This window comes from Lissotriton vulgaris, chromosome 4_1, assembly GCF_964263255.1.
Source record: "Lissotriton vulgaris chromosome 4_1, aLisVul1.2, whole genome shotgun sequence".
Taxonomy (NCBI): Eukaryota; Metazoa; Chordata; class Amphibia; order Caudata; family Salamandridae; genus Lissotriton; species Lissotriton vulgaris.
The window spans coordinates 1,541,546,671-1,541,570,547 of NC_141691.1; positions in this window are offsets into that span (position 1 = coordinate 1,541,546,671).

A 23,877-nucleotide genomic window follows, 5' to 3' on the forward strand; every position below is an offset into this window, starting at 1 on the left:
TAAAACCATGTCCTATTATTTAACTTGAAAGATGCTTGTTACCTAGTGAACAGCAAAATATTAGCTTTTAATATAAACTGTCTTCTGTCCATTATGCAACGAATTGCTTGCTTACTATCCTATCGGCATGTAGCTGTTATTCATATCAATGAAGCACGATAACTGTAAAGGTGTCCTGCCTAGGGCATAGAGAGGCACACACTGAAAAGTGAAGGCTAAACCTTAGATGAGGAAAGCTATATCAGGCTCCATAGTTGAGTAAGTTCAGTTCTGGGACACGCCTTGATAGGACCAGGGATCAGTCCAAAACTGCTTTGCGGTAATTGGCAGGTACATACTATAAGATAAGGTGCAAAGATGAGGAGACAGGAGTCTGCTGAGTGTGAATGGTGGACTTCATCAGCTTGGGGAGAGGAATGTAACTCTTGCTGCATTAAAGACAAAGCATATAACAGTGTACGCACAGAACTCTATATATTTGCACATATACTTTTCAATATATTGCCTATACACTTTTAAAGTAGTTTTGTACTTATGTTTGTGACCTAGGGGCATATTTATAAGCATTTCCTGCAATACAGCACAGCAAGTGAAGTTGCTGTGCTCTGTTGTGTGAAAGAAAGAGCAGAACAGCATACATTTTTTATGTTATGGCACAGTACAGTTCTTTCATAGTGCTGGCACTCTTGTGGGTGCCCAGCACAAATGGAGGCCTTCTTGCTGCGTCATGGTGCAAGGGTACCTGCATTGTGGTCAGGTCATTTTTGTGCAAGAAGGAATACCTTCAGTCACAAAAACTATCCTTTGAGGCGTATTTCTCTCTGCATACATGCAATATGGGTTTGCACCAAAATAGATCGGTGTATGCATGGGAATGCCCTGCTCATATAACACCAACATGAAGCAAGGTAACGTTGCATTTTTTACAAAGTCACACAATTCGAGCTTTGCATTGGCTTTTAAAATCACAAGATAGATTTTGTGTTGGGGCTGCACCCAAAAAGTGATGCAACCCAGATGCAAAATCTTAGTAAATCTTAGCCTTAATGTACTGTTGCTGCAATACTGAGTGTAAAAGAGCATCACTATTTTTGACCCGGAAAGTTACTTCAGCAATACCTGTCAATGTTCCTTTAATTGTGCATTTGCTTATTCCTCATGTTTGAAATATATTATATCATATCATTTATTTCAAACATGAAGAATATGCATGTTATAGCTCAGGTATTCAAATTTTGGTCAAACGTTAAGATATTTTCCATTGCTGAGCAGTTACAGATAGCAGCATTATACAACGTTATACACATGAAGGTTTTGTTTCTTCAGGACTTGTCCTTGGCCACTGAGAAGCAATGTAGGCCAAAACCAGCATAACAGTGAGGCTGGATGAACAATGTTTATCCCAATGAAACTGTAGACACAAATAATATTGAAAACTTAAGAGTTTAACTGTTAAACTAAAATGTGACAATAAATAAGAAGACGTGTTTCGACCACAGCCGTGTTCTTGACATATATAATAAGATGCACACTAACATTTAAGCTGCATGATTTGCACTATCCCAGAATTTATTTAGAGAGGTGTGCTATTGCGGTCCATGTAGCAAAGTTAACTGCTTTGGCTCTGTCCATTTGAATTAGGAGGGAATCCAGTCTTAGTGGCAGACCTCATAATTTTAATAATTTACACAAAAGATCAATTTGTCTTTCTGTTTACCTCACTAAGTGCCAGATGTAGGAAGCCTAATTCCGGTCTGTAATGGCCGAAATTACCGAATTTCGGCCGTACCGACCGGAATTAGGCTTTTCAGATGTAGGTGGCCAAATTGTTGGATTCAGTAATTTACCGAATTAGTAACTTAAGGAATCGGTAAATTACCGAATTCTTAACATACCGATTCTGTAAATTACCAAATTTTTAATGTAGAGAGCACTCAAGTGAGTGCTTTTTACATTTAAGGATTCGTTATTTACCACCAACTATTAGTTGGTGGTAAATTCTGAATGCCTTTTAAAAAGCAGTTTTGTGTTTTTTATTCAGTGCCATGTGGCATGTATGTGTGCCACATGTGCACCCATGCACTATTCAGGGGTGCAACAGGGTGTCAATGTGACACCCTGCCACCCTTGAAAGGGTTCCCCCTATTATCTATTTGGTATTTACCGAATCGGTATTTAAAGAATCGGTAAACACTGAATTGGTAATTCCCATTCATTCCTATGGGCCTCCAGACCCATAGGAATGAATGGGAATTACTGAATCATTATTTACCGATTCAGTAAATACCGAATCGGTAAATACCGAATCTTAAATACCGAATCTTACCGATTCGGTAATTGTTACCGAAATATTATCTACATCCCATTTACCTATTCTTAAATACCGAAACGGTAAAATTCGGTATTTAAGAATAGGTAAATTGAGATTACCTACATCTGGCCCAAAGAGTCTAGAGATCTTACTTGTAGACCATGATCACAAACTTGGATCCTTGATGTAGGAGCATCTCCAACAACACATTGTAAGTGGCATGTATGTAATAGAACTTGCCAGTAACCAGTGACATTCCAATAGACATACATGTGGCACACTGGATCAAAATGAGCCATTACCTTTCAACAATGCATCATATATGTCAGTAATATTTGTCTGACAAATGGGCATAGATTTCCGCTTTAGTATGACAAGTTGTGTAGCAAAGTCATCGAGACCCATGAGTGCTAAAATGAGTACATTTAGCAATCAGGACCAGACTGCTCTTCGTGCTTGCTTCGGATTTTCATAGACAATTACCACCGTCTTTTAGTTGAAAGTGATTACTGGTGCAAAAGAGAGGTAATGCACGGCAGTGCGGGAAAAAAATAGTTCGTTATTCCACATAATCATGGCAAAACTATCTCAATTATGTGTTTTTGCGCACCTAAGGGGCTAAATCGGCTTTTAAGACAGGTTTCTGGGCCCTGCAATAGATGAATAATCACACGGTAAGAAGTGTCTCGGTACATCCTCAGGAGCGGCGTACTATATTTTAAAAATTCACAAAATGTACATTTGTATCTTAAAAGGTCACTTTGTTTAGCATCATTTCAGTCAAATACGTGGTTATATTAGATTTCCTGTAGGGCTGTGGTTAACATTTGCAAAACTGGTTTCCTGAAATTAGTGGTTTGTTAAAAGAGTAATCATGTTTTACGGTTACCAAAAACAGGATTCGCATGAAATGAAAGCACATTGGTGTACTGCCACAAAAATTTCACACGAGAAGTACTTGAAAGTATCTGTAAATTAGCAGAGATTTACAGCTAAAATGAACCCAATACCCAGTTTTTATGCGATTCATAACCACTGTCCAGGCAGTTAGGGAGTGACTATATTTTCTACGTATTTCATTTTCCAATTAATTTTCATCTTTTTCTCACTTTAGTAATACTTCTGTAATCGAAATATATGACTGATATGATAAATGCGCATTAATTTCATGAAATGAGGCACTCCCAGAAACGTGCGAAACAACCTCAGATGCGCTCTTGATATCCTTGCTTGTTTGCTGTCTCAAATTAAAATTACATAAACCCTCAACTTAAGTTATGCATTGTTTTAACCTTTTAGTTTGGACCCCTAAAATTATCATACCATGAGTTTAGGAGGCCCAGAGGAAATGGGGAGTTACCAGTGAAATTGGTGTTACTGTTTCTGAAGGATATAGAGGTTAACAATAATAGGACCTGTTAGAAATAGGGGTCTCTAGTTGACAGAGGTATACACCCTGTCCAAGTAGGGTCACTTCCTTCTAGTCAGGATAAGGGGATTACACACCCAAGTTAACCCCTGCTCAACCCCTTGGCAGCTTGGCATGAGCATTCAGGCCTATCACAGAGGCAATAACATAACACGCACAGTAACACAGAGAAAACACAACTAATGGACACCTCACCAGTTTAGAAACATAAAGTATCTTTATCTAAACCAAACAGGAACAAAACAACAATACACAACTCAAACTATGACTTTTCAAAGGTTTAAGCAATTCTGTCCATAGGAAACTAAGGATGCGGTTATTAATTGTACACATAGGACCTTCAGATGTGTAAAAATTCTAAAGGTAAAAGAGCTGCAGAGGAAAGAAATGTTTGAAAACACAGCAATGTGTTAGTTCCTGAGTTCATGGGGAGGCGATGCATCAGTTCTGCTGCCCGGGTGAGAAGTGTTCCGTTGAATCTGGACTATTTGGGGAAGAGATGTGCTGAAATGCAAGACTGTTCTTTTCTGTTGGTAATATTTCGGGAACACTTGGAGCACAGGTGCGATGCATGGTAATCAGGGCAAGCTGGAGGCCGATGTGGCGGCGGCAATCAGGTGCTGCATTGATTTCTTCAGCTGCGGTTGTCATGGTCTAGCCACTGCACACCCCTCCAGGAGCCTGTGGATTTGAGCCATGTTTGTGCCCTTCTCACCCCCCCTTCCATTTAGTGAGTTCATATTCTTATTTGGTTCGACATGGGCTATATTCTGGGTGCTACAAGGGAAATTATTGACTTCCACAGTCACCTGATTTAACTGCCCACAAAAACACACAGCTCCTTATAACCACTACAAAAGTTCCAGAATTTTGGCAGGTGCAACAATCAATCACATTAACTGAGTAACTTTCAGAGATATTTGCTTTATTTATTGCAAACGTTCCAGAAAAAACAGCAGTTCCAGGTATCCTTGTAAATTAAACTCATGAATAATCACCTTCAAGATTAATAGCCCTACTTGAACATTCCATGATCCCAGCAGATGCATTTGCAAATCAACCCCCTGGCTCACAGTGAACGTTCCATGACTCTGTTAGCTCTACTTGAACATTCCATGACCCCAGCAGATGAATTTGCTAATCAGCCCTCTGGCTCACAGTGAACTTTCCATTACCCTGAGCTTTTGTTAATCTGACTCCTGGCTCAAAGTGAACTTTCCATGACCCTGACAGGTGCACAAAAAGCACATGGTCAGCCTCTATATAAAGTCCATTCCACCCTGGTTCCCCACTTGGTCTCCCTGCTCTTTACTTACCTGAATTCCCTCTATCCAGCCTCCAAAAAATGTCAGCATCACAGCGTTGTTCCCATCCTCAGAAGCAGCAACTCTGGATTCCCTAAAGAAAACGAAAGGACAAAACTTCAAAAGAGTTCAACTCCACATATTTGTACCACAATTCTTGTATGCTCTGAGCTCAGAAGCACAATAATTTTGTAATTACATACTCTTATTTTAAGCAAGTGTACTAAAGACTCCATCACAGCCAGGGCTCAGTCAGGACTGATTTCTCCCGAGCTTTTGCCCTCTGTTCACTCAGAAGAATAACTTGGCTAGGCTACACGGTGTGATTTTGGAGACATCTTAGTTCAGCTCAGAAAAGGAACAACCTAGTAAGTAATTAAGGAAGTGCGCTGCAATGGTGACTTTGTTTGGTCTTCATAACAACTATTATCAAAACAATCCATTGAAAGTCAATACAGTATGAAAAGACATGCACAATTTTGACAGGAAATGAAGAGCACAGTAGGTGTTGGTTTGGGGTATGAACAGCAATACATAAATAAGATTTGTTGATACTATGTACCAAATGCATTGTGTGTACTAAACCACTGTTTTACAATCCACAGATAATCCTCAAACCATGCTTGTTCTCATAAGATTGGTGATATGTCTCTTTAGGTCTCCCCAAGGCTGCCCCAGAGGAGCATCACTGCATCTCATTTGCCTTTCCAAATCCCAACCCCCTTTCCCCTTGGGGCCTGTCACCGGTATAGTACCACCCTCTGTCCTCAAAAACACACTTTAGGGGGAATACAGTAACCCAGCGTTGCCCCATCGGAACTGCCTGGGAATAAGGTGAGTGGCTCATAACACCAGTTCCAAGTTACCCCGATCTTTTGAGCCGCACAGCAGGGCCTGCATCAGATTCAGTGCAGGGGTCTCGGGCTTTAGAGCCTGAACTCAGACTGCAGTGGCTTTTTTGGCCATGGGCAGGCGCTGAATCGATTTATTCGGCTACACGGCATTGATGCGTGAACATTTTTCATGCATGGTGGTGCTGCATTGGAAAAACAGGTCCTGGAATGGTAATGCATCAACTTTGATGACTCCTTGATGCTTTTTGCAGCAGGAACAACCTCCAAGAGCCAAGAACTGCAATTGGCACCCCAAGGCAGGTCAGAATTCACAGCAGTGGAGTTCAGGGATATTGCAGATGCAGTCTTTGTGTCCCTGGAACTTCTTAACAGTAGGCAAGCTCTACTTCAAGCCCTTGGAGAACCTTCTCAAGCACGATACAGCAAAGTAAAGTCCCGTCCTTTCCACAGTTCAAAGACAGAAGCAGAAACTTCAGGCCAACCCAGCAAAGTAACACACAGCAAAGAGGTATTACTCCTCCTGAAAGCTCTTCTTCTTGGCCGAGTCCTCTTGATCCAGAAGTGTTCTAAAAGTCTGGAGTTTTGGGTCCAATACTTATACCCCTTTTGATCTTTGAAGTCTTTGTAGTTTACAAATTCCTGCCTTGCCTGGCTGTGGCTCCAGATACACTCCAGAGGGGTGGAGACAACATTTTGAGAGGCAGGCACATCCCCGTTCAGGTGTAGGTGACAACTCCTCCCACCACTCCAACTCAGGAAGACCCAAAAGCCTGGTGATGGGCCATCAGGATATGCAGGGCACTCCTCAACTCCCTTTGTGTGACTGTCTAGAGTGAATGCACAAACAGGCCCCTGTCAATCTAAACCAGATGTTGATTCCACTGACAGGCAGAGGCGCAGGATGGTTAAACAAAAAAATGCCCACTTTCTAAAAGTGACATTCCCAAACACAATTTGAAAACCACCTTTAGTAAAATATGTGTTTTTAAATTCTGAGGTCAGAGAGCCCACACTCCAATTCTCTAGCTGTTCAAAATTGAAAGTTACACTTGTAAAATGTTACAAGGTAGCTCCAAAGATGACTTATGAGACAGCTAGTCCTTGCAATAGTGAAAAACAAAATTGCCAGTATTTAACTACCAGTACATGTCCTATACATGTCCTACGTTTCACATCAATGCATCCTACCCATGGAGGTACTGTAGGCCTATCTTAGGGGTCTCTTACAGGGAAAAAAGGAAGGTTAGGACCTGGCAACTGGGTGCGCTTGCCAATTTGACATGGCAATTTAAAACTGCACTCACAGACACTGCAATTACAGACCTGAGACAAGTTTATAGGGCTACTCATGTGGGTGGCACAACCAGTGCTATTGACCCACCAGTAGCATTGGAGTTACAGGTCTTGTCCACACAATGCATTTTACTAAGGACTTACCAGTAAATCAAATATGCCAATCATGGCTAATCAATCAGAATCACAATTTACACAGAGAGCATATACACTTTAGAACTGATTAGCAGGGGTAAAATGCCCCGAGTCCTAAAGCCAACAAAACATGTCAGAAAAATTGGAGGCTAAAGGCAAAAAGTTTGCGGATAAATTTGCCAAAGGGCCAGGTGCAACAGACCCCTCAACACTAAATGTATAGGCAATAAACTGAAAACCCCAAGTGGTTTCACCCAGGAATCTTACACTGAGGACCTCACTCAAGTTGGCAAAAGGTACTGAAATAGGTGTGAGAAAGTATGTAATTACTGGGAACTAATTGGTGACCATTGTACATGTTGGTCCAGCGCTGTAGTTTTGGCTGCCAATAAGTGGTCCCCTTTCTAATCTAGCCCATTACCTTCAAAGCAACGTGTAAATTAAAAGACACAAGAACATGTATAAACCTGGAAGAATTCATGATAAAAAGGTTGTACATGGCAGGACTTGTGTGTGCAACAGTGCTATTGAAATATGTTAACATCATTGGCTGTCAGACTTTATCTATTTCATGGATGATGCCACTTTAAATACTCAACTAGTTTCTGTGCATAAAAAGCCTTCATAGTTTATCGCATACATCAGGATGTCTGTTTTGTTGAGTAGTTCCAAATCAAGGTTAAAATTGAGCCTTAAACATGGCAAACTGTCAAAGGTGTCATTCACATGGTCCAACCGCAATTAACTATTTCCTCACTATCCTCTAAAATAGAGAGCACCCATACGTCAACATTATCAGAATAAACAGTATAGTCGGTCCCATGTGTCACCAAAGAACACCAAAACATGCTGACCCTTAGTAATTCAAAGTAATTGGAGTAATAGCCCCTACTTATGTACATCCTCCTCAAAGGAGGTGAGGCATCATTGTCCAATAAAACCATTATTCTACAAGCCATTGCCTTGGGTATAAGAACCGCGCAGATTCCTCGTGCCAGGAAGAACTCCCATTGTGGACTTGCTTACTGCATGGCCAGAACCGGATATCGAAAGTACTTCCCTTCGGTGATACTTCTACAAATGTGTATTCTTAAGGCAATTACCCTCTGTCCTGAGGATGAACCTTTATTGTTTGTGGTTCGAAACGTCGTCGACACAATTACACTAAATGCATAGTTGATTTACACTTTTCTTGCATATGTGTATGCTATAGATTGTCTGGTATATGATTCACAATAATCAGATGACCTGCTATTGCCTGCTATTTCCCTCATGTTGTATGTTCTCCTAGTGTGTTAGTCGGACATCGGCTGGTGTCCCACTTCTATCACACTCTGTGTTTTATTGTTTTATGACTACTTGTGTGCCAGGGTAATACATTGTCCGGCTGGACATTCCCCTAAAAATATAGTTCCATTTGGTCTATATTCATTTCCCTCAATTGTCTCTCTTTCTAAGAACCCTTGTCTTTGTAATTGTGTATAAGAACATCACACATATTAAATATCAATACCCTACATAAAAAAAGATCATCATCAGGTCTGTGTTCTCCTAAAACACCCCTTACTGCCCAAGACCAAGTAGCCTATTAAGAAAGTTAATTTTGTAGTATGTTAAGTAGTATACAGAAGCAGTACTCATGTACTACAAAATGCTATTCCTCAACCTACATGCAGATTTCTATACCTCCATTTCCAATCTTTTCGGTGCAAAGATTTCCGCCCTGACTGATGGGGTCTCTTCATACATATGCCTATGCTTTAGTAGTAAATTTGGGAGGTACAGAAGAAGTGACTGAGAAATGGGAGATGCTTATGATTAAATAGGAGAGTATTAGGGAGGAGTAAGGACTGGTAAAGGGAGTATGTAGGAGAAGTTTAGGGAAAGCGATGTATCCACCCACAAATGAATAAGCCTTTTCCTATTTACGAACTGTACTACTAAAGTTAGTACAGCCTAAAAGGACCCAGAACAGTAATAAATGTACTTCAGCTCAGATCTGGAGTAAACCCAGTACTACTCATGGCCACTCAAATGCAGCATAATTCCATAAAATATAATAAAGATAAAGTTATTACATGTTTTTGACTTTGTAAAAATATTTATATATTTAATATATTAAAAAATAGTTAAACATATATTTATTTTAAAATATTTAATAACCTTTCTAAAGTTAAAAATAAATGCAACTTTAATCTAAAATTAAATTAATTTGAAATACATTCTTTATCGAATATGCAGTCAATTCTATAACATAATAAAAAAAATTCTACTTTAGGTGGGATTAAGATGTTTTTTGAATAAATCTTTTTTAAAAACTGGAATTTAATTTAATATATATAAAATATTTAAATATTTATTTTCATGTTAATAGTGCTGTAGCATTTTTTCTATTGCACATTTAAAATAAATACATTAATTTCAAATATTATTTAGCACATAATTACTTCTAACATTTTATTTCAAAGTTTAATAATATTAACTTTTTTACAGTAATAATTCTTGTTCATAAGGTGAGATCCATCACAACTAAATTAGGTGCTACCACTGGATACAGGGGATGGAGACATGTAAGGCTTCAATTCACACATGTAAAGTATAAAGAATATCCGCATGGTCTGAACTTATAAAAAGAATAGGGACATTTTACAAGTTAATTGAATCAAATTAGAGGAGCATGTACACAATCAACCACATGGGTAATATTGTCACCCAAAAAAAGAAGGGATGTCAAAAATAGCAAAGGTTTTTTAGAATATAGAATTGTGGAAACAAAAAAATTGAGACAGTAAACCTCAAACAAAACTAGGGCCATTCAGTTCCAAATATGTACCCTGCCACAACCTAGCCAGACTGTGTAATATTAGGTCACATGGAGGAATAAAGGAGCTTGTTACACGCCATACGAATAGATGCAGTATACCTTCATGTAGCATTTGAAGATGTTTGTACCCTGGAAACCACCTGGGCATGGTTACTGGAGCATAACACAGAGTAGCTGAGAGCTATGGAACATCAGCAGTTCAAAGGCACATTGGCTGTAGCTTGTGTCAAATTGAACATGGCTCCCTGTAAACTCAGGCACCCCTAAATTTCCTAGGAACACAAAAGGTTGGTACCTGAAACAGAAGGTTGTTAAATGTTTATAAAGTTGTTTGCCAGTAAGACATGAAGCAATACAAAGAACTCATAGATGCCTTAAATACAGAAGAAAGGGGACCTCTATTTAGCTAGTGTTGTGTAAGGGGCTAATAGAGCTAAATAGCAACTGATGTTGTAAAAAACAGAATAACGGTAGGCCAGTGTGAGATATTGGGTTGTTGGTTAACGGGGGTAAAACCCTACTCAAGCAACAGCCACAATCCTTGTCAGGGTGACCCACTGAAAGTCACTAAATAAGCATGAGTTTAAACATCTAGTAGCATGGCACAAAAGCTATTAGGCTTATCTTAGAGGCAATGCGCAAAGAATTTATGCAGCCCTTAAACTAAAAAATAATAATGTGAAAACATAACACAAGTAAAGTCCTACACCAAATTAGTTTTTAGGACCCCATGCTCTTAGCAACGACAGTTGGGTTCTGCTATCTGTTTATGTGAATTTTACCTGTGTGTCCTTGATATTAAGCTGTTGCAAATTTTCTTTTAAGGTTTCCTCAATTCCTGAATGTAAGAAAAAAGTTTATTACATGGGAAGGATGTAAAATATCCCAAATCTCGTCAGATCCAACACACAAGTTCAGTAAATGAAACTGGGCACATCCTTTGGCATGTTCGGCATAGAGCGGACAGCCATTCCTTAAGGAAAATCTGATAAATGTTTAGTAGTTCCATAACAATTAAAATATCAAAACAAAACACAATAAAATCGTGCAACACGTTTTCAAAAATATAGATCAACGTAATATTAAAAATGGCCCCAATATGACTAAAATCCAATAATGGAAAAAAAAAATATTGTTTTTCAGATTTTAGGCAAAAACACTAAGGAAAACTAAAGGGCCATTCAGAAGTAACTGTTCGAGGTTGATTGGTACCCAAGACCCCAGAGTGACTCCTAGGATTACTCTGCTGGCCCCGGATCTAGGCCTCAGGGACTTAACAGGCTCCCTAACATCCTGCACCAGTCCCTGGACCCAGGTGTAGCGAGTTCCTGGCCCCAAGTTATGCCTCTCTGGTCCAGGATCAGTGGTGTGGCTCACACGTGCTAAAATCAAGCTAATGTTTTATTTAATATTTATTTATATCATTTATAGAGCGCGCTGTAACCCTGCGGGCAGCCTGGCGCTGAAGAAAGGTGCAACGAAAACAGTCAATCTTGAGAGCATGAGGAGGGTGTCTCGACAAGGGTCTGTTACTATTAATGGGCTCCTTGAGACCACAAATGGGCTGTATGCACCAAGGCCATGTCGCTCGCACTGCAAATCAGCATGAAGCTCCATCATCCTGACTCTTCGCACTGCAGCATTGACTGCTCGTGAGGACCGTCACCATGAAGTTCCAGCAATGTTTGCCCACGATGCTGACTGACTCCTCATGCTTTGCCGACAGACTACCGCAAGCAGTCTCTCTGCTCCTCGCAGCCCTCTGCAATGCAAACTGAACTTTTGGCACAAATTTGAGAGGGTAATATCTCAGTGGGCCTAACCTGGTGACTGTATCTGTCTTACAATATAGGTAAGGTCAGTTACGGAAATAAAGATGCCCATTTTTAAAATGACATTATTGAAGTGGGTTTATTATACATAACTTGTGCCATTTCACTGTTTATATGTAAATTCATCTATAATAATTGAATCAGTGTAATGAGAGATGACACACAAAACCTAGGAACATGTACCTGAAATGTTTTCTTCCCACTCTTCCCACTGATTAAAGCACATTTGTCATCTACCGCTAATACCACGGAGGATATATTGTTTGCTTTTGGTCATCCAGTTGCGGCTTATCCACTGCCTTTTTCGATGTACCAGTGTGTTTTTAAATTCTGGTAAGCCTCAAACAGAATAGCTATCCTGCTCATTATTTAGTACCAGCAGTATAGCAGTCAAGTTAATTACCCTTATTAATTTCACATACAGAATTTGTGCAGTATCAAAGCACATTTCGAAAACAGTGGCACCAACGAACAAATACACTCCATGTGGGTTAATTTTTAAGGTATGCCAATATGGACATTCTATGAAATAGAGGGAACATAGAGGATACATAGAAGATATACAGATAATATCTGCCTCTCTTCTTTTTGTATCCTAAGGTCTCTAATGAGTGAAACATTCTCATTCCCTTTACTTTAAGCAAATCGCTTTTTTATATTTGTAGTGAAGCTGAACACTAGCAACGTCCTAACCTTTTGGTATGTTCCTATTTAGATATTACTGGTTGTCGGGTGTGAGAAGTACAAATATCAGATATACATTGTGTGTACTTTTATTAAGAATTTGGTTGGGGAAACACTGTCTACCATATGGGTTGTTTTAATAGTTGTTTTTATGTTACACTAGCCTAAATCAATGCAAATTAGCAATCAATAAGTTACATCATAGTTGTTGTTGTGATGTATATATCAAGTCAGTTAACACATGACATTGTTATTAATACAATGTTTTTGTTGTTAAGAAAACTGTCCTGAAGAAGGTGTACTAGTAACCAAACACCGAAATGCAGCGTCGACTACTCTGTTCTCTAGTGATACTGTAACCATTGTTTTTTTGTGACATCGTAGTTATTTTGAAAATCAAATGTTTTTCATTTGTTCTTGAAAATTTAATTTTAAACAATATTTAAATAAATTGTATATGCTCTAATTTTGTGTAAATGTTGCATTAGTTCTCTTTGTAATGCTGATTTATGAATGGTGTATATTTTATAATCATATTGATTTGTTTTTCTCACTTCTGACACCAGCAACGTGTAGAATCTTACAAGCAAATTGGTTGCTAGTAGGGACCTTTTTGGTAAGCATTCCACTCAATAGTGTGAGATGTAATTTAGAATGCAGTATTCAGCACCTGTGGGCATATATATTATAACATATTTTTTATATGGATGGCCTGAATTAAATAAACCTGAAGAATTGTTGCTCAATATTTAGAAAAGTCTGTTCCATGACTAGAGAAACTATGTCGATATTCCAAATCATGCCAGTCAATGTCATCAAGATCAAGAGAACTTGTAATAGAATAGATTACCAACTCTAATGCCAATGTCCTGATTGGCTTATCAACATGACACATCAAAATGATATGTATGTGCAGTGTTAAAGTGAACCAGAATTGTATTGGCTCCAAGGAGCGGAGTATGTCATTGCTCAATTTAACTTTGTTCATGTCATTCCTGGGATGGCAAGTGTAAAAAGAACAATCCTGGAAAATGTAGGGCAGTGTTATGATAATGCTTATGTGTGCTGATATTTGCTACGACAAAAAGAAACCTCATCTTGCATATAAATGTCTGAGAATTTATATTTAATAATTCAATGGGAAATTCATGAACACTCTATCTGTCAGAACCACACATATGTTGAGAAAAAGGATTGAAAGTGAGGAAGGCAACAAACACATTGTACGATAATCAAAACCCCTCTATGTCAACGAGTCTTATAAAGTTCATGGGGTCAAATCAATTGATATGGATTTATAATTCTTCATCTTTGATTATTCCTCCCAGGCAGGTGGTACCCATTTAGATGATATATTATAACTCCAGTTTGCTCAACCCTTTTTGTTTACCCCCCCCCCTCGATGCTGGTGTAGAGGGTTCCTGTCAATGTCAAAATGCGTACGTAGGTTAGTAACTAAGAAGATTCTCGATGAACATAAGCTATCGCTTTAATGAAATAACTGCTATCTTGACAGTAGGAGCTATGGTGTATATCAAATTGAGCCATGAAATGATCTAAATAAATGTCGGTATTTTCCAGCATACTGCCATTGGAGGAAGCAATTGGTCTTTCAGGAGATTAGGACATTTTGTTATGGACTTTAGGAGCTAAATAACAACATGGAGCAATAGATTTGTCTAAAAAGCAGAACTTATCATGGTCCCATCAACCGTTTTTCTTTCCAGTCCTGTAGTGAATCATGATAATTGCTAGGCATCTGTTTTTATGCCCCTTTATGAATCTGTTTATAATAGAGTTATGCAATTTCCTAAATGTGTCCTCGTTGTAATAAATTAAATATCGTTGTACCACATTGGTTCCCTTGCCTGAAGGTTTAATGATGATTCTGTAGACATTCGTTAATGTTTTTATGGCTGCTCTTTGTGAGGTGGAACGATATCTAATCCTAGTATGTGTCTTTTATGTATCAAGGTCATAACGGTCTTTGATGGCCATATCATGGGAATGGCCAATGTTAATATTGTGATAATTTGGCATTGAATCTAAATGTCCTTTTGAATCTGTTAATATTGATCTTATCAACCATGAGTCTCATGCCTTTTAACAAAACCTTGTCCCTTGCCCTGGCATGTCTCTCTCCGATGTGTAGAATGTGATCAACCTTTTCACATCACAAATGCAAAGTTTGAGTATCCTCAGTCAAGACTACTAGTTTCTTTAAGCCATTTTGTGAGTCTTCATGAGTTTTAACTTACTAGTGAAGAGGAATATGTCAATCATTGAGGTCAAAACTTGCACCTGAGAAAAGGATGGAAACAGTTCCAGTGCAGGCATTTTAGCTCTTATAAATATATGAGAAAAACGTTTAATAACAGTTTTATTACTCTCACCACTTTGTTTAATTTCTGGTCCCTTTTGGTTTGTATCTTCCTCTTCCCAAAAGGAGTAACATCCATCATTGTCTTGTCCTGTTCCTGGTTTTCCGTCTTTTCTTTTAGGACACCCTCTTTTCTTTTTCATTGTGTTTCTTCCCCGACAAAGCAGTCAGAATTCAACTAAAAAACGTTCCTTGGTTATTGGTGCCTCTATTGATTTTCTCTCCTGCACATCAGAATATTAGCTGCCCCCTGAACTGGTTTTGTCAGCAGTTGTTCCTGCTGTCTCTGTGGTGAGACCATTCTCAAGCCCTTTCTTATGACATATCGTTCTTTTATCTGTTGAATCTCAGCTAAGTGCTTAAGAAAATGAGCAACTTGCTTTCTATAAAAATTACTTATTAATTCTTCTTTTAATTTCTTTATCACTCAATGTTATTTTCTCGTCAGATGATTTTGCATATTTAATTAACAACAGCATCATGGATTTGCAAGTTCCCACTGTGTGGGCAGCCCATTCTTCCAGGACCTTTGGGTGGGGGTTTTCATACATTGAAACAATGGATATTCAGAATCATCTAGGGACTCTATTACCCTCTATATAATTTTCAAGGGAGAATACCCCCACGACTTGCTTAGTTTGTTCTTAAATAGCTTCTCAAACGGGGATAGTTCTGTCACAGTTTCTGTCTCATTCTCAATCTACTTGTTCATGTGTCCATCATAATATATTAATTGATTTGTATTACTCTTAAGAAAGATTTACCTCATCGGTTTAGTATTTATTGCTTGTATGAGGCAGCAGATATGTGATGTATTTTATGTATTTTATAAAAAAAAATCCAAAGCGCATTGTTGGAACATTTAAAACATGTATTCTAAAATGTGCTTCTCTTTTGTATTACTTTGACAATACTGAGTAGATTTAACAAGACATATATAAAGAAAGTAAAAAAAAGTGCAATGTGAGACACTGTCATTTTTTTCTGACATGGTTCTGCATTTACAATATTTATGTTTACACACTGGGGAGGATTTATTGATACCATTGGCTTGCATCAAGGATGGACCTGCAAAAGTGATTATATCCGGTTTGCTGAGTAATGGTCGCATTGTGAACGTGTTTTTTACCAGCATTTAAAAGAAAGACAAAATGCTGAGTTTAACTTTTTTATCTGTTTGAGGTAATTAAATATACCGCAAATTAGTTCAGCACTGTGAATTGCGACAAATAAGTCCACAGTTTGACTTTTTTCTCGAAATTCGAAATTTGAATGGCAAACATTCAATGAGAGTTACTAATGTCGGTGAAATATATGCTTATGTTTTGTTGTGCCTTGCATGTAGTGCTCTGTTTTTGTACAGATGGGATGTGTATGGGACTTAATTTATAGCACGTTTACTAAATAAACGTAAGGCTTGCCTTTCCTTGTTTAAAGTATATCAGGAGCACTCAGAATCTCAATTGTGCAGACGCTGCTGCAACTATTTATATCTGACTGAACAAGGTTCGATCAACTGTGCAAATTAAAACCCTGGATAGCAAATACGTTAATTATACTGCTTTGTGTTACTTACTGTCACAATAATAAGATCGGCCTGACTGAGGGGAGTGAAAATGAAGTTGTGCAGTGCGGCAGTAATGTTTGCGCAGCCTCCGGTTAATTCTAATAACTGTAATGTAGTTCTCCCGTGAGTCCTTCTAAGAGAATCGAAGGTTCCTTCCTAGTGTGAAGCCACGAGGTACTATCCGACCAATGAGATTGCTAGGAGACGTCTACATTCTTGTGGAAAAATGAACTAGCCACTTAACCACGAAGTCCATTGACCCCACCGGCCACAAATTCGCTGTGCATTCAGCCTCAATGCAGCAAAACCACCTACTTTCCGTTTTCCTCTCTCGCCAGCTTCTTGAAAGATGATGGCCTCGCAAGGATAGGAAACTCTGGATGCCATTATCACCGAGAAGCGTAGCCCGTTTGCCTGGATCCAAAAATAGACCCAGTGGTTGGACCACTTCCGTATGCCCTTTCCCCGTCACTGCAACCGTCACAATGAGGAACAGAAAGTCAACGAGAATGATAAACATATCAAAAACATAGATTCAATCACTCTTTCAAACTATGCCAGTTGGTATAACCTAGATATTATATGCGTAGCAGAATAACTTCAAAGATTCCGTTGAATAGAAATGACATAAAAATAGTGCGAATACTATTTGGTCTCTCATACATTTTCCCAACTCTTCATAAGATGTCGAGAAAAACATGCCCCACACATTTTTAAACCCATCAGATATATTTCTCTGCTGATGCAATAATATATTTATGATAGTGTTAAAAAAACATTTATCGTGTGTGCTATAATCAATACTGCAAAACACTTCTTGGCATTAGGCAGGTTTAAGCAACATTAAATATTCCAAATCATGACTGCACATATGTCCCAGGCCAGTTCAGATCCCTGAAAATGGCTCAGGTCATGTTTAGCATAAATTCATATTTAAGTACATCAACAGCTTTCAGGCTGGCTCCTCCGCTATGGCGGAGTTTCGTTGCCTCCCTGCCTGGCCTGCACCCTCCAAATCCGGAAAATTAAAATGATAATAAAACAGGTTTAAAACCTTTCCTTTCTGGAGTCTTAGGGGCGGGGCCACAGAGAGGACAGGCACTGAGGGAAGTGGTATGTGCACTCCCTTCACAGCACATGCTGGTTTGGACGTCCGTTTCATGCTGGTCACACCATCACGGGCAGTGAAAGTTCTCACCAACTCAGCAACGCTTCTGGGCTGGAGAGAACAGGCACAGACTCACAGTCTACTGTCCTGGAGCGCAAATTGAGCGTGCTCAGGCCAATCCTGGAGCTGCTCTCACGCGAGAGACATTGCACCAGATACTGCAACAATGTCTTGGAATGATTCTGTGGCCACGAAACACAGTAATGCCAGGATTTCACTATTGGTAATATTGATATGGGATTACTATTCTGAGCCAAATAATCAGACTCCAGCTGATGACATAAATCAATTATACTTTGCCTATTGAATCTGTTTTTTGGATGATATCATGGCCTTCAACGGTGGCAATGTCTGAAACTGATAATTTAGATTTTGCATGGGTTGTAATGTTTTTTGTAAACTATGACAAACATTTCTTTTTAACAATTTTAAAACATACATCAGTTGGGTTTGTGCTATTTGTTTTTTAGGGCTATTGAGAAACATTAGCTATATGGCTTTTATTTATGTATAAACAAAAAAATTATTATTTACATTTTATTATGTGTGATGGTAGTAAATAATTGATAAATGAATTGAGAAAAAATACAACAGCCGTCTTTAACTTTGTTTAACCGAAAAAGCTAACCAAAATGATAAAAGTCAATCATGGTGAATGAAACTATTATTGAAGAGCCAAACACAACTGGCATCTCAAAGGTAAATGTTTCTAGAAAACAGTCCTCAGAGAGAATGGTAGTAATTTTCCACAGTTGCAGGTACTGAGATGGGTGCGGGTGTTGTCATTTGTGGAGGTGCTTCCCTTTCTGTGGCAGGTGTAGTTGGCCCAGATGCTTTTGGACCACAGAAAGGGGAAGATGATACTGGAAAAGCCCTGCACATTTGGAAGTAAATGTCATGCAGCGTCCCAGTCAGGGAACCCAAATTGGAGTTCAGATTCTCCATGTGTACATTGTGCTCCCTCTTCAACTGCTTGATCTCCCGGAGCTCTGCAAGGATCTGGCCCATCATGTCTTTGGACTGATTGAGGGATCCCATAATTTGATTCATGGTAGCCTGGGTGACTTTACTTTGCTGGCCCACAGATTACCTCACACAACCCGTACCCCCACTAACCTGTGCCTTCAACCCAGTGTCCCCCATCCCACTGGTTCGTGGCTGAACTAGATGTGGTGTTGGTCCTTGTTCAATTGCAGGCAGGACTGGGGGGCACAAGACTGGGGGGATGTTGGTTTGAACACAGGAATTGTAGGCACCCACAGGCTGAGGGTAATAACAGGTGGGGTGGGAGGTGTAGTTGTGGACCGAGTGCGACTCACTGGAGGTGTCTGCCCAGGCAGAGCATATGGACCAGGCTGCTCCTCGTCATCCGGACTTTCATGAGTGGAGTCATCCATGGAGGCTTGGTCCTGATCTGGAGCGGAAATTTCCTCAGTGGCAGATTGTTGACCACATACTCTGGGTATTGGACCTATAATGAATGTAAAAAAAGTTTAAAGCTAAAAATTAAGAAGAATAAAATGAAAAAGTTAAAAGACATACAGAATGTACCTTTCAGTGGTATTAAAATAAATTACACAAACAGTTTAAAGTACACACAAAACTACTTCACAATATCAGGTAAAAAGATATCCTGAAATGAAAAAAAAATAGAAAGTATACATACGATATACCAAAGATTCTACACAATACAGTAGAGAGGAAAATTGTGGCAGAAACCATTCCAAAGCCTAGCAGGCAAAAAGTCTGACAATTATTCAACTTAGGTGGATATATAGCATTACTCTTCATATAAATGCTGCAGAGTACATGTATTAAACATGTGTTAAAAAAGACAACAGATATTTGACATACACAATTAAATTTCTTTACATCGGCGAATCAGAAAACGTTAATTTGTGAAAGAAATACCACCAATTCAAAGAGATACCAAGGAAAGGACAACATACAACATTAAACAGAAACCAATTTGAAACATAGCATGAAATAGAGATAGATAAACTAGATAGCACATAACAAAAACAAGGCATCACAGTACCTACTGAAATTACACAGTAAGAACAAACAACTGACATTTAGAATATAAAACACATATATGAAATATAATATTTAGTGTAAAAGCACTATTACATCTTGTGAACTGTAATGGAGATTGAAACCTTCAATCTGATTTCCAACAAAACACATTTAAACTAACAATCAAGACAACAAATATTACACTAACATATCTAGGCTTATATGTTTAGGTGCAAATCACTTAGCAACAGCTAAATTAAAAATCAAAATGAGATTTAGGTTTAGTGACACATTCAAAAGTTTAATTTACCAGTCTCCACTCCACCAGGGATTTTTGTCAAGTCTTCAGGGTATCGGATATACTAGACCTTCTCCTCCCAGGGAAAACGTTGTAGGGGGCGATTGGGAGAACCACCACCTGTCCTCTGGCCCTCCAGGTGATGCTTGGAGGCCAGAGAATGCACTATCCCCTCAGGTCGTTCCACCTCTTCCTAATATCCTCCTGTGTCGGCAGAATGTTTGCCACAGCATTGACTCTGTCAACTATTCTGACCCACATTTGCCTTTTCTGAAATATGATTGTATTTTGAAATACGGCTCCTAAAAGCTTGTGGCTCTACTAATTTCATCCACAATGACTCCTTCTGTAAAATGGAGCTGTCTCCTCTATGCCATTATAATGTGTATTAAATTAAATTAATTTGTGACCCCACAAGTAAAAGAAAATGAAATGTAAAATGCACCAGAAATTGAAGGAGCAAAACATAAACCCAGAATGCTCTGACAAAACTTCTCCAGGAAAATGTTTTGCTGTTCTGCAATGGTTTATGGTCTGAAATGGAGTGTGTTTTATAGGAGGGTATTCAGGTGCAAACAATTAGGCAAAACACATCAGGTGTGTGATGCTAGCATCTATCCTACAGCCACAGGAATAGTCTACTGCTGACAGCGTGCCGGGGCAGAATCACTCTGTCATCAACACGCAGCTAGAACACCGCCAGCACAACAGTAAAATCTAAATAGGCTCAGCACAATCCTGCCACCCCAACAGCAACAGAGTAATGTTAGCCAGCAGAGAAGTGTGCTGTGTCGACAGCAGAGAACTGTTTATGCGATGGGAAATGCTCTGTCGACGCGGATGGTGGTTCAGCCAGAACACATCTAAATAGGGAGGGTGGAATTCCATCAGCTTTGTGGAGTACTTGCAAACTCCGCCATTGAGGGACGAAGGTAGTCCTGACAAGATCTAGATTTAAATCAGGCCCAAAGGTTCTAAGCAGGGATGCACTTTGTTTTGTGCATGATGATTGCCCAGGAAGGCTGATGACAGCCAGTTGCTGAGATATCTTGTTGCATTGTGTTCTTGTGTTAGATGCTTGGAGCCAGGCTATTGCTACTGCTGTGAGAGCCATCACATAGCATTTAGGCTGTATTTGATCTACAGCCAGACATTGATAATTGAAAGATATTCATGCCAAATCAGTTCTGAAACCGCAATAGTAGATCCACAATCCCTTTGTGGAAAATTAGTATTAAAGTGGAAGTTTGTAATGATCGACTTGTAGGTCACAAGAATGTAGGTAACAAAAGGTCTCTGTTTATTTAGTGCGCTATCTCTTATAATATTTGGAATAAAAACAATGAATACAAATGTCTGTGATTTTCTTTGCTCCAGTTTTTTTATGCTTATGGGTCTGATTCACCAAGGGCCTCGGCACTCGTGGCAGAGGCCCCACTGTTGTGAGGGAGTCTCTGCACTCAGGGCTGAATCTCCACAATGAGATTGTCAACTGCGGGGCCTTCACCAAGAGTGTGGAGGCCCTTTGTGAAACCTGTCTTTCTGCGATTAGCCACGAAAATTCATACATATTTCAATGACAATCAGTTCAATAATTATATTCTCACTCCTTCGATTGTGGTCCCTAACCAGTATACTTCTTCTGGTTGCCTGACAGCATAGAGGCCATTGAAGGAAAGACTTTATACTGTCCACCCAATTCAGAGTTAAAACTTGCTTTAAGGGTCAGGCAAAAAATAATTACCACGTCACCCTGGGACCGAAAACAAAATAATGACCCAGTCACTCTGGGAGAAAATTCCCAGCATGTTAGTACATTAGCTTTTTTGTTTTTCAAAAACAAGCACCCACTTTGAGGTTTTGTTTATAAAAACAAACATTTTTAAAAACTGTGCTGGCCTTCCATCATGTCTGACAGTACTTCTAACTCTGTCCTGAAAAGGCAAAATCAGGTCCATAGTTTTTTTTCTTTTGATCATGAGACTGGAATAATGCCTCTAAGTTGTACTGTGTTGGTCACTTCATAGGGAACCCAATACAATTGTTTTTATGCGATTAAAGATGGCTCTGTGTCACTGGGATGCAATATTTCCAGGTATTTTGTGTGCTTTTACAAATGATTGTTTTCAGGTGTTTTAGTCTGATTTGTTAAATTGAACTGTACGAGAATGAATAATTCCAAAATGCACTGCAGGACAAGCGGTATTCCAGTAATGTAGAGCCTTTTTGTAATCCTATATCTGGCCCTGACAAGTTTGTGAGTAAGAGAGAGTACATAGCTTTAGAAGAGTAAACAGATTTAACTAGTCTTGCAAAATATCGAATCATCTTTATCATTGAAGGTACACGTAAAGGAGTAGAAACATTTGCAGAGCACAAGAGAGCACCTTAAAGGGCCTCCCAAGTGGCTATGTCTTTCTTTGTGGTGTAATGAAGTGGTATTATGTGTCATGCCTGTCAAAATACCTTGGAAACATTCAAATATGTTGGACCTATAGAACTGTAAGTTAGCGCCTGCATCTAAGCCAGATTTAGCACTAAGAAGCTCATGTCACAAAATGCCAGTGTTTATGACCACAAAAGTGCTTATCATTATGTACAACCCCCTTTGTATGAGTTAGGCATTATTTTGATCAATAAAAGAACTTTTGTAATGTTTCTGATTTGCAAATAGGATGGTACATAAAAGAGGTTTCAGCCCCCCACTTTACATTGTGGAAAGAAATTGATTTATAATTTGTATCAGCAGTTGCTTTTGCAAACCATTGATAAGCAACAAGCCCCCTAGTTAGGGTGGTAACTAATCTGCAAAGGGGAATGGGTCCCCATAGGAACCCTTTTTTTGGGGGGAATCATGTTGGTAGCCTGAGGGGGGGGGTGCTTACCAAAACTGCATTTTGTTAACAAACACTGATTCCTTTAAGGAACACAGTCTGCTTAGAAAAAAAAACTTTCCATTTTGGAATACAGTTATGAAGTTATGAAAATGAAGATGTGCTGTCACTTGCTATGAATAAAGCCAATAACACAGGATTGTAAATTGGCAACTGCCTAATGAATAATAATTAGGCAGGTAAGTCTGCAATTCCCTGTAATTCAGTATATTTTTTAACTGATCGAACAGTACATCTGTCGGGTTACAAAAGTACTATTTCATTAGCAAAATGGATGGGAGGAATTTTCAACCACTGTTTGCAAATGAAATAATAATACATCAGGAGCCTAATTATTTTAAGGAAATGGATGCCAATTGTGCTCACTCCTTGTTGCAGTTCAACTGGTACATGTAGCTGTATAAATCTTCGTAAGGCATAATAAATAAAAATTAATCTCAGTAAATAGTGAGGTTCTTCTGCCATTTGCATGGCTACTGGCTAAGATATGCACACAATCTACTATATAGCACATTACTAGGTAAATAACAATGTGTTTTTACAAGTTATTTGGAAGGTCAACAGCAATACAGTGCATCATTTCAACTATTTAGACAGGTAAATATTGAAATGTCTTTGCTATTAGCCAAGCTAGTGGTCAAATAATATATATGTTCTGCTATTTTACCAGCAGCCACATAAATAATGAACTTTATTTGCTATTTGCATGGTTAATGAGTGATTTATTTTGTGTGTGCTTGACTGCTGGCCAAATATTACATAACCTCTGCTATGTAGCTAGTGGCCAGGTAAATAGTGAAGTTCATTGTTCTACTATTTAGTCAGCAACAAGGTAAATAGCACAATTTTTTATGTTATTTGCATGGCTGCTGGCAAAACAGTACAGAA